The following is an 8,340-nucleotide window of genomic DNA, read 5'->3' on the forward strand; positions in this document are numbered from 1 at the left end:
TAAAACCACTTTAATAAGAATGAACTTTTCTTTCCACTGCCAAGCCACAAATTTAGAGATTTTATCATGTTCTAGGAGGTGATGCAGGGATCAGTTTTGCAGAAATGAGTGCAACTAGCCAAATGCTATATCCTAGGTTATTTTTATTTTTTATACATAAAAACAAACAAAAAACCACCTACATGCCTGGTTCAGTTTGGACTGAGGCTCAGGTCTGAAACATGAAGTATTGGAAAAGTGTAGTAGTCCTTACTCTTGCCTTTTATACTCCACTGTCTACAAATTCACAAATTGAATTGGGTGGCAAAAGCTTTTAGGAAATCAGGAATCCTGCAGTTTTCAATCTAATTTGGGATTGTGTCTCCCAGCTTTTTAAAATGGTTTTATTTTTATATTTTTAACACACAAAGATACATGATCTCTTTGGGGTGGTACAGAATTATCCAGAAGACTGAGATGGATCTCTAATGTCCAATATTCTTGATGAGCTGTTTTGTATGATTTTTTTTAAAAAAACTGGTTAGATCAATAAAGGTTCCCAATTGTCCAAAAAACAAAATCCCTGTAGTAGTTTATAGCAAGTGATTTTTACTGTTAACTGACCTTTGTCAAATGGGAGCTAGTCCTTCAGAGTAGGCAAACTGACTCTTCCCATATTTTGTAATCAGAATATGCACTGTAACATGTAGGTTATTTAGTAAATATTGATGCTTTCATAATATGTTGCCAAAATATTCCCAATAACATAATTTCTGGTCTCAAAAGTAATACTTGTGAAAAAAGTTAAAGCAAGAGGTTTCCAAATGATAGCTGTCATTGGAAAGTAGTTATCACATATAGGAATGCTGTGGTTTTTTAAAAAATTGCCATGCGAACACCCCGAAGCTGCTAATACTACAGTCCTAATTCAATGGGACTTACTCCCAAGTAAGTATTGCATCTTAAACTGTACATCCTCTTTAAACTCAGTGGTGTTGATAACAAAAGATAAAAATTATTTCTGGGTTGAATATCCACTGAGATTTCTAGACCCCCAACACAGATTTCAACCTAGTCCCAAGTTAGGTCTATTGATTTAACTGACCTTGTTCTAAGTGTAACTAAAATTGGATACCATCCTATGACAATTTATTGTATAGTGAAAATGATTTTATAAACCCTTGGTAAAAACCTTCTGAGGTGTTGTCCTCATAATACATCCTCAGGAGTTCTTCTGCATATGTTTCCATTTGTTCCTTCAGAACTGGTTATCATTCATGGAATGTGTGGCTTTTTTCCTTTTATGATGAAAATAAAAGTTATCTGAAAGAAACATGTCACAGATGAAAGCATTTTAATGAATTGTTTAAAAACAGAAGAATCTAGTTCCAGCACACAATCAGCAAAGCTTGCATTTGTGTCTGCAACAAGCGGAGCTACATACAGCAGTGATAGAGAACTAATGCTTTAGGTCATGCTAGACCTATAAAGGTAAAGGGACCTCTGACCATTAGGTCCAGTTGTGGCCGACTCTGGGGTTGCGGCGCTCATATCGCTTTATTGGCTGAGGGAGCCGGCGTACAGCTTCCGGGTCATGTGGCCAGCATGACTAAGCCGCTTCTGGCGAACCAGAGCAGCGCACGGAAACACGGTTTACTTTCCTGCCAGAGTGGTACCTATTTATCTACTTACACTTTGACGTGCTTTCGAACTGTTAGGTGGGCAGGAGCAATGGGAGCTCACCCCGTTGCGGGGATTCAAACCACCGACCTTCTGATCAGCAAGTCCTAGGCTCTGTGGTTTAACCCAAAGCGCCACCCACGTCCCTCATGCTAGACCTATAGTTTGACTTAAATGTAAGGCAACATTGTATGGTTATCAGTTTATATTTAACTGGTTTTTTTTTAACAGCACACACACAAACTTACCAAGCTGCACTCCAATCCAGAAGTCCAAAACTTCCATGGGTTCATGCATCCTTTTTAATATCTGGGGGGGGGGGGGGAAGGCGACGACGGACGGACACACACACTCTCCCGTTATCACTTATAACAGTGGGACCTACGGAAGCAGTTAACAATTTTTTTTTTTACAGTTTAAAAATGACAAATAGAGAGGAATCTTGGGGAGGGGGCTGGATGCATCCTGTGGGCTGCAGGTTAGCTATTCCTGCTACACAGCATAGTGGTTTAAATAAATTAAAAGTTGCCATATATTCACAATAACAAATTGGCTTGATCAAAGATGCTAGTACTCGATATAGCTACAATTTTGCTAAAAATCCCTGTGTGTTTAGGACTGCAGCATTAACTTGGTTTATCCTCAGACTAAGTGGGAGGGTGTCCTAGCTAGCCATTAGTATTTGTTTTTTCCACTGCAGCCAATTAGTCAATGGCAGAGGTAGGACTTGAATATAGGCCTCTCACATATTAAGTCAAGTAGACATTGCATTATACAGTTTCTCTGTCCCCATTGTTTTATATTTGTTGGACAGGCCCAATCCTGAACCATCTATCCAGAATGGAAGTGAAGAAGAGCAAATATTTGTAAACGTCATCCCCTTATTTTATTTAGAAATTAACTATGACTTATAGTTTTCAAAGCAATAAATACAGTAATAAAAAACATAATTAAAAATGAGTTTATAAGCAGGTAGCTGAAGGCTTTAGCATGAACCTAAAATGTTTATTCAAAAGTAACATCTATTAAGTTCAATAGGGTTTACTGCCAACTGTGTGTGTAGGATAATAGTCTCAACCACATGAACATGAAAAGGTCTATGCTACATCTAAAATGAAAATACTGGTTTTGAAATAACTTTCATATTTGCTTTAAGTGCCAATGAGTTTTTTCCCCTTCCTTTGCCAAGTTAGCCAGGCCCACTTTTGCATCTAACGTCAAAATTTGGAATTTGTTCCCTTTGGAGAAATCATGATTTCAAACTCAGAACTCATTGAAGCTCTGGAGTTCCCAATGCAGATTTATCACCTGTAAAGTCAGGGTACTGGAAGTTTTGAAAGGAGCTCGAAATGTTGTCAACAACGTCTTGTCAACCTCGTTTTGCGCGACGGTGCGAGCACCCTCCCATGTAAACAATATTCATTGAAACTTTCCTGACTTTCAAAGTCGCATCCGAAGTATCTGCGAGTCCTAGGGGAAGTGCATGTTTTCACGAGCCAAAGCTGCCTCTTCTCATTCATAAGTGCATCTTGTTTTGAGCACCTTCGAATAGTCGCGCCAGCCCGCCCAGCGAACAATTGGAAGAATTTTTGAGGAAAGACAAATCGAGTCCTCCCTCCCTCCGTCCGAAAGAGAGAGGGAGACTCCAAGCCCCAGCATCCCCCAGGACTCCATTTCCCAGCATGCCCTTCACTCGCGATGGCCTTTCCCTCGCCCCGCGGGCTCGTAGTCCCGCATCCCGCTCTATCTGATTGTGAGGGAGAAGAGCGCCGTCTTCCGCAATTCTTTTGGCCCGCGGCCTCTCGCCGGGACGCCGTCCTCCCCCGTGACGTGCCTGTGAGACACTTTGGGTTTGAGTTTCTTTTCTCTTTCTCCACGCACGCACACCCTCCTTCGCGTTACCCGAGCTCTCGCGAGACTTGAGCGCCGAGGCCGGCGGGTGGAGGGAGCGGTGGGAGGAGGGAGGGGCTGGCCCTGGCGCTTGGTGGTGGCGGCCGCCATTTTGCCGCGGCGGGTCGGGTCTGGCTCGGCGGGGCCTGGTTAGGGATCAGCATCCGGGTGGGAGGGGTGGGCGACGTGCCGAGGAGCACCGGCGAAGGCCGCGCAAAGGGAGAAGTCGCGCGGGAGAGGCCTGGGGGCCGCGGATGGCGGCGGATTCTCTCCGGCCGAGGCGGCGGCGCTGGGGCTGAGGCGGCGGCAGGAGGAGGCGGGGCAGGAGGCGCCTCCCCTCCCTCCTCACTCCTCCCCCCTCCCACCCAGGTAAGATGGCGGACCGGCCGGGGCTCTACTCCTCTCGCTCACACCCACCTCCCTGGAGGGGTGCAAGTCTCTGCTTCGAGTCGGGAGGGAAAAGTGAGGAAACAGATAAGAGCGCGCGCGTGTGCCTGGTTGCCGGTGGTCGTGCGCGCGCGCGGCCTTTTACCTCCCCCGAACCTTCCTCTCTTCCATCGGTCATTTCCCTCCCCTACCTATAGAGGGCGCACTAATGGAGAGTGGTGGGGCGGGAAATAAGAGAAAGGAGCCAATGTGGGAGCCGCACGCGCTTACCCAGCCAACGGCCGCTCTCAGTGCTGGCCTATTATTACTTCACCTACCGCCCTCCTCCCCCCCCCCGTCACCTCGTTTCCTCGCGCGCCGCGAAACCGACCAACCAACGGCCGCCTACTTCTCAGCGGGTGGGGGAGGGGCGAGCGGGGATTCTCGGGGGACTAGGGAGGGAGGGCGAGGGAGGGAGGGCGAGGGAGGGAGGGAGGGTTTTGGGGGGAAACCGGGGCGGGGTCAAGGGGTCAAAGGGAAAAGGTGGGAGGGAAAGGGTGACAAAGGGGTTAAAGGGTGGGGGGAAATCAAAGGGCATCGAACTTGTGCTGAAAAAGAAAGAAACTAGGCGTCAGAGGGGGAATCGCTTGTGATTAGGGTGCAATGAATGAATAAATGCAGGATTGCGGGTACAAGGATTGATTTTTAGTGGGGCGCAAGGGTTCTGAGAAAGGGTGGCAAGTTCAAAGGGTATTAGGGTATCATCTGGGACTTGAGCAGTTGCACTGCTCTAGGGTTTGGGTGGCTAGTGATAATACTTGAAAAGTTGGGAGGAGGTTGCAGTTACTTAGCACCATCAAAGTTTTGCAAGAAACCAGACCAGAAATAAGTGAAAGGTTAATGTGGTCATGGAGCCTGAGGAGGGGCAGGCTGAAGCTCAGGATGATAGGAAGGGAAAGGAAGCTGTAGTGAATGAAGAGACCACAGTGGAAGGACCTCCCAATGAGGCAGAGAGAAAGATAACTGGATTGCTTCCAGAGACAGGTGTGGGACAGGGAGAGGCTAAAGACTCAGAGGCAGAAGAGGAGGCTGAAAAAGAACATGAAGCACCAACTACTGGAGAGTTGGCGGAACCAGACCAGGATACATTTGGACCCTTAGCAGAACTGGATAGGGGGGTGGCTGAGGATGCACTGGAAAGAGAAGTGGCATTAGGAATGTCTGGGGAAGAGGCTGAGGAAATTATTGAACCAGATCTGAGAAAAGCAGAAGAGTTGGAGACAGTGATTCTTGAGGAACTTCAGCTTAAGAGTAATAGAGAGAAAGAAGAAGTTGAAGAGTCAAGAGAACCAAATCAGGAGGAAACCAGTGTTTTGGGGAGCCCAGACGAGAGGGAAGCTGAGGGGAAGACTGGAAAAGGAATGGATCAGCAGGAGACTCAGGAATTTATTCATGAGGAAGAAACACTGCTTGGAGAGGGTGAAATGGTTCTAGAAATGGGGGGAAATTGGACTGAGGAGTTGGCAGGGCCGGACCACGGGAAAGAAGAGGATTTGGTAGAAGAGGACCATGTAGATTCTGGAGAGAGGGTTGAAAAGGGAGATGAACAGGAAAAGTTGATGGAACTGGAAGAGAGGGAAGCTGAGGCAACTGTCAGGGAAGATGAGGCAGTGGGGGAGGCTGAAAAGATGCCAGAGTCGGTGGAGGTGGGAGAGAGTGACAAAGAAGGCGAATCAACAGATAATCATGGAGAAATGGAGGAGTTGTCAGGACTGGGTCAAGGGGAGATCCTAGAGGTCACTGGAAAGGAAGAGGATGTGGCACCTGCAATTGACTATGAGGAAACTGAGAAGGTGCCAAATGTAAATGAGAGAGAGCTAGAGGAAGTGACTGCAGAGGAAGATGCAATATTAGCAAGGGGTGAGGAGGAGTTGGTAGGACTAGGTCAGGGGGAAATTGAGGTGTTGACTGGAGAGGAGGAACCCGTTTTGGGTAAGAGGGAGGCGGAGATGACAGTTGGACCAGGTGAGGAGGGACTTGGTGAGGAAATTGAAAGGGAAGACAGGGTATCTGGAGTAGATCAGAGAGAGGCTGAAAGCATGATTGTGGAAGGAGATTTGGCATCATCAGAGGGTTGGGGGGAAGTTGAAGACTTGGTGAAGTCAAGCAGGGGAGAAGCAGAGGAGGTGGCACCATCAATGGATCAAGTTAAAGCTGAAGTCCTACAAGAAGATCTGAGGGGGTCAGAGTTGGTGATTGCTGAGGGAGAGGCAGGTGCAGCTGAGGAGAAGGCTGAGCATTTGGTGGTGGCAAGTCAGGGAGAAGTTGAGGGTAAGACTGAAAAAGAAAGTATGGCATCAATACTGGATCAGGGATCACCAAGAATAGATGAAAAGCAGGCAGAAGAGGTGGCTGCAGAGAAAGATGTGGAATCAGTAGAAGATCAAAAGCAAGTTGAGGATTTGGCTGGGATAAGTCAGGGTGAGATTGGCAGTATGGTAGCCACAGTGGAGGAAGGGGAAGATAAGAGGGAGGCAGAGGTGGCAACTTCAAAGAGAGATGTAGCATTTATTGAGGGGGAGGGTTTGGTAGTGACAAGTCAGGTAGAGACTGAGGAGGTGACTGTCAAGGAAGATATGATACACGTGGCTCTTGATGTGGCTGAGCAAGTGATAGGAGCAGCTCAGAGGGAAACAGAAAAGATGAGTGCAGTGGGTCAGGAAGAAGGAAGGGAGGAGGCGGTAGGAGCACCAGTGAGAGTAGCTGGAGCACAAGAAGAAACTGGAGGCCTGGAGGAAGAACTTGTGCAAAGTCAGGAGATGGGGCCTGGAGAAGAGGTGAAACTAGGAACTAGTCAGGAGAAAGTTGGAGAGCTAGCAGAACCAGAACAAAGGGAGACAAAAGAGCAAGTAGGACTTGATCAGGGAGAAGCCAAGCAGTTGGGTTCAACTGAGAGGGTTACTAGGGAGGAATCTCGAGAAATAAGAGAGGCATTATTCAGGGATCAGAGTGATACTAAGGTGCTGGTGGAACCATTTCAGGGACCAGTAGTGGAGGTTACAAGTGTAGGTGAGATTGCGTTGACTGAGCAGCATCAAGGTACTATGGGAAGAAAGGTACCCTCTCAGGAGAAGACATTAGTTTGGAGCCCAGAATTAGAAGAACAGTTGGGAGGACCAACTCAGGAGATGGCAGGCGTGCCTTCCAGGGAGGGGATATTGAGTCAAAGGGCAAAACCAAGTGAAGAAGATACCAGAGTCACCTGGTTGGCATCTGATACGAACCTGGCCCAAGGTCAAGTGGAACCAAGCCTGAAGGTGGCTGAATTGAATAAATCAGGTTCCTCAGTGCTGTCATCACATTTGTCACAGCGCACTGCCATAGGAAGTCAAGAGGAACGTCGCAAGTTGAAGGGGAAAATAATTTCAGGGTTGGCAGGATTACGGCAAGGGCCAATACTGGTACCACATCAAGGGGCAACACGCTCCTGTGGATTCCGTCGTGGAGTGCTGGAGCACAGGGCTCCAGGGTTGATTGTGACCAGTTTAACAGCAATGGCTCGGCAAAAGGGAATGATTAAGGAGGCTCGTACGCAACTGGGAAAGGGTGAATTAGATCAGAGGGAGACACGATCAGCTGAATTGAGGTCTCGTGCAATTAGGGTTAAAGTAGGTGAGCCGGTGGTTATGATGGGGTACAGAATTGGACGGGAAGGGATGTCATGTTTCTCTGAGGCAGATAACAGGATAGAGAGCTTTCAGCAGGTTCCTGTGATGGAGGAGGCAGGAAAGGGATCTGATCAGACCCCAGCAGAACCACTGAGGCAGGAACAGATAGTTAAGGAGTTGGAGATACTGGCCAAGGATGTTGATGACAGAGCAAGGCAACATCCAGAAGGAATGTACTTGCCATGGCTTGGTAGGCCACTTACACAAGATTATTCGACAATACGACCAGGTTCTGGTTGGACTGCAGGCCTTGGGTCCGGGCATGGACTTGCTTTAGGGCCATTGCGGGCTGGAATAAAAGAACGAATAAACATGATGGTGACAGGTCAGGGAGCAGTAAAGTCAGCAGGACCAAGTCCTGAGCCACCAGTGTCTGGGATGGGAAGAAGGGTGTATGGGCTTACAAGCCAATCAGCCAACGTACACTGGCTGAAGGACGTGTTGGGATCTAAGCAGACAGTGTCTCGACTCTCTGTAACAGTTCGTGGCTCAAAAGCAGACAGTCCTGACTCTATGGCAGAGAGACGAAGTCCAGGCCTGTTAACAGGAAAGCAAGAGTTGAAAGATTGGCGGGATGGGGTAATGGGAATTGCAATTAAAAGGTACAATGCCATGAGGCGGGCAATGTGGGGCGAAGGCCCAGCTGGTTTGCATGTGAAAGGAGTGAAGGTGGCTGAAAGTCCCATTGATACTATTC

At 47.7% G+C, this 8,340-nt stretch overlaps 1 long non-coding RNA gene across 1 annotated transcript; it reads right to left on the reverse strand.

The window, feature by feature from the left end:
* Positions 1-861: 861 nt before the first annotated feature.
* LOC308461214 lies at positions 862-3,495 on the reverse strand. Its single transcript, XR_013978829.1, has 3 exons — positions 2,968-3,495; positions 1,908-2,040; positions 862-1,302 (listed from the first exon to the last, which is right to left on the reverse strand). It is a non-coding gene; the product is annotated as an uncharacterized lncRNA (long non-coding RNA).
* Positions 3,496-8,340: the final 4,845 nt, after the last annotated feature.

This window comes from Podarcis pityusensis (genome assembly GCF_964106645.2).
Source record: "Podarcis pityusensis genome assembly, chromosome: 13".
NCBI classification, from domain to species: domain Eukaryota; kingdom Metazoa; phylum Chordata; class Lepidosauria; order Squamata; family Lacertidae; genus Podarcis; species Podarcis pityusensis.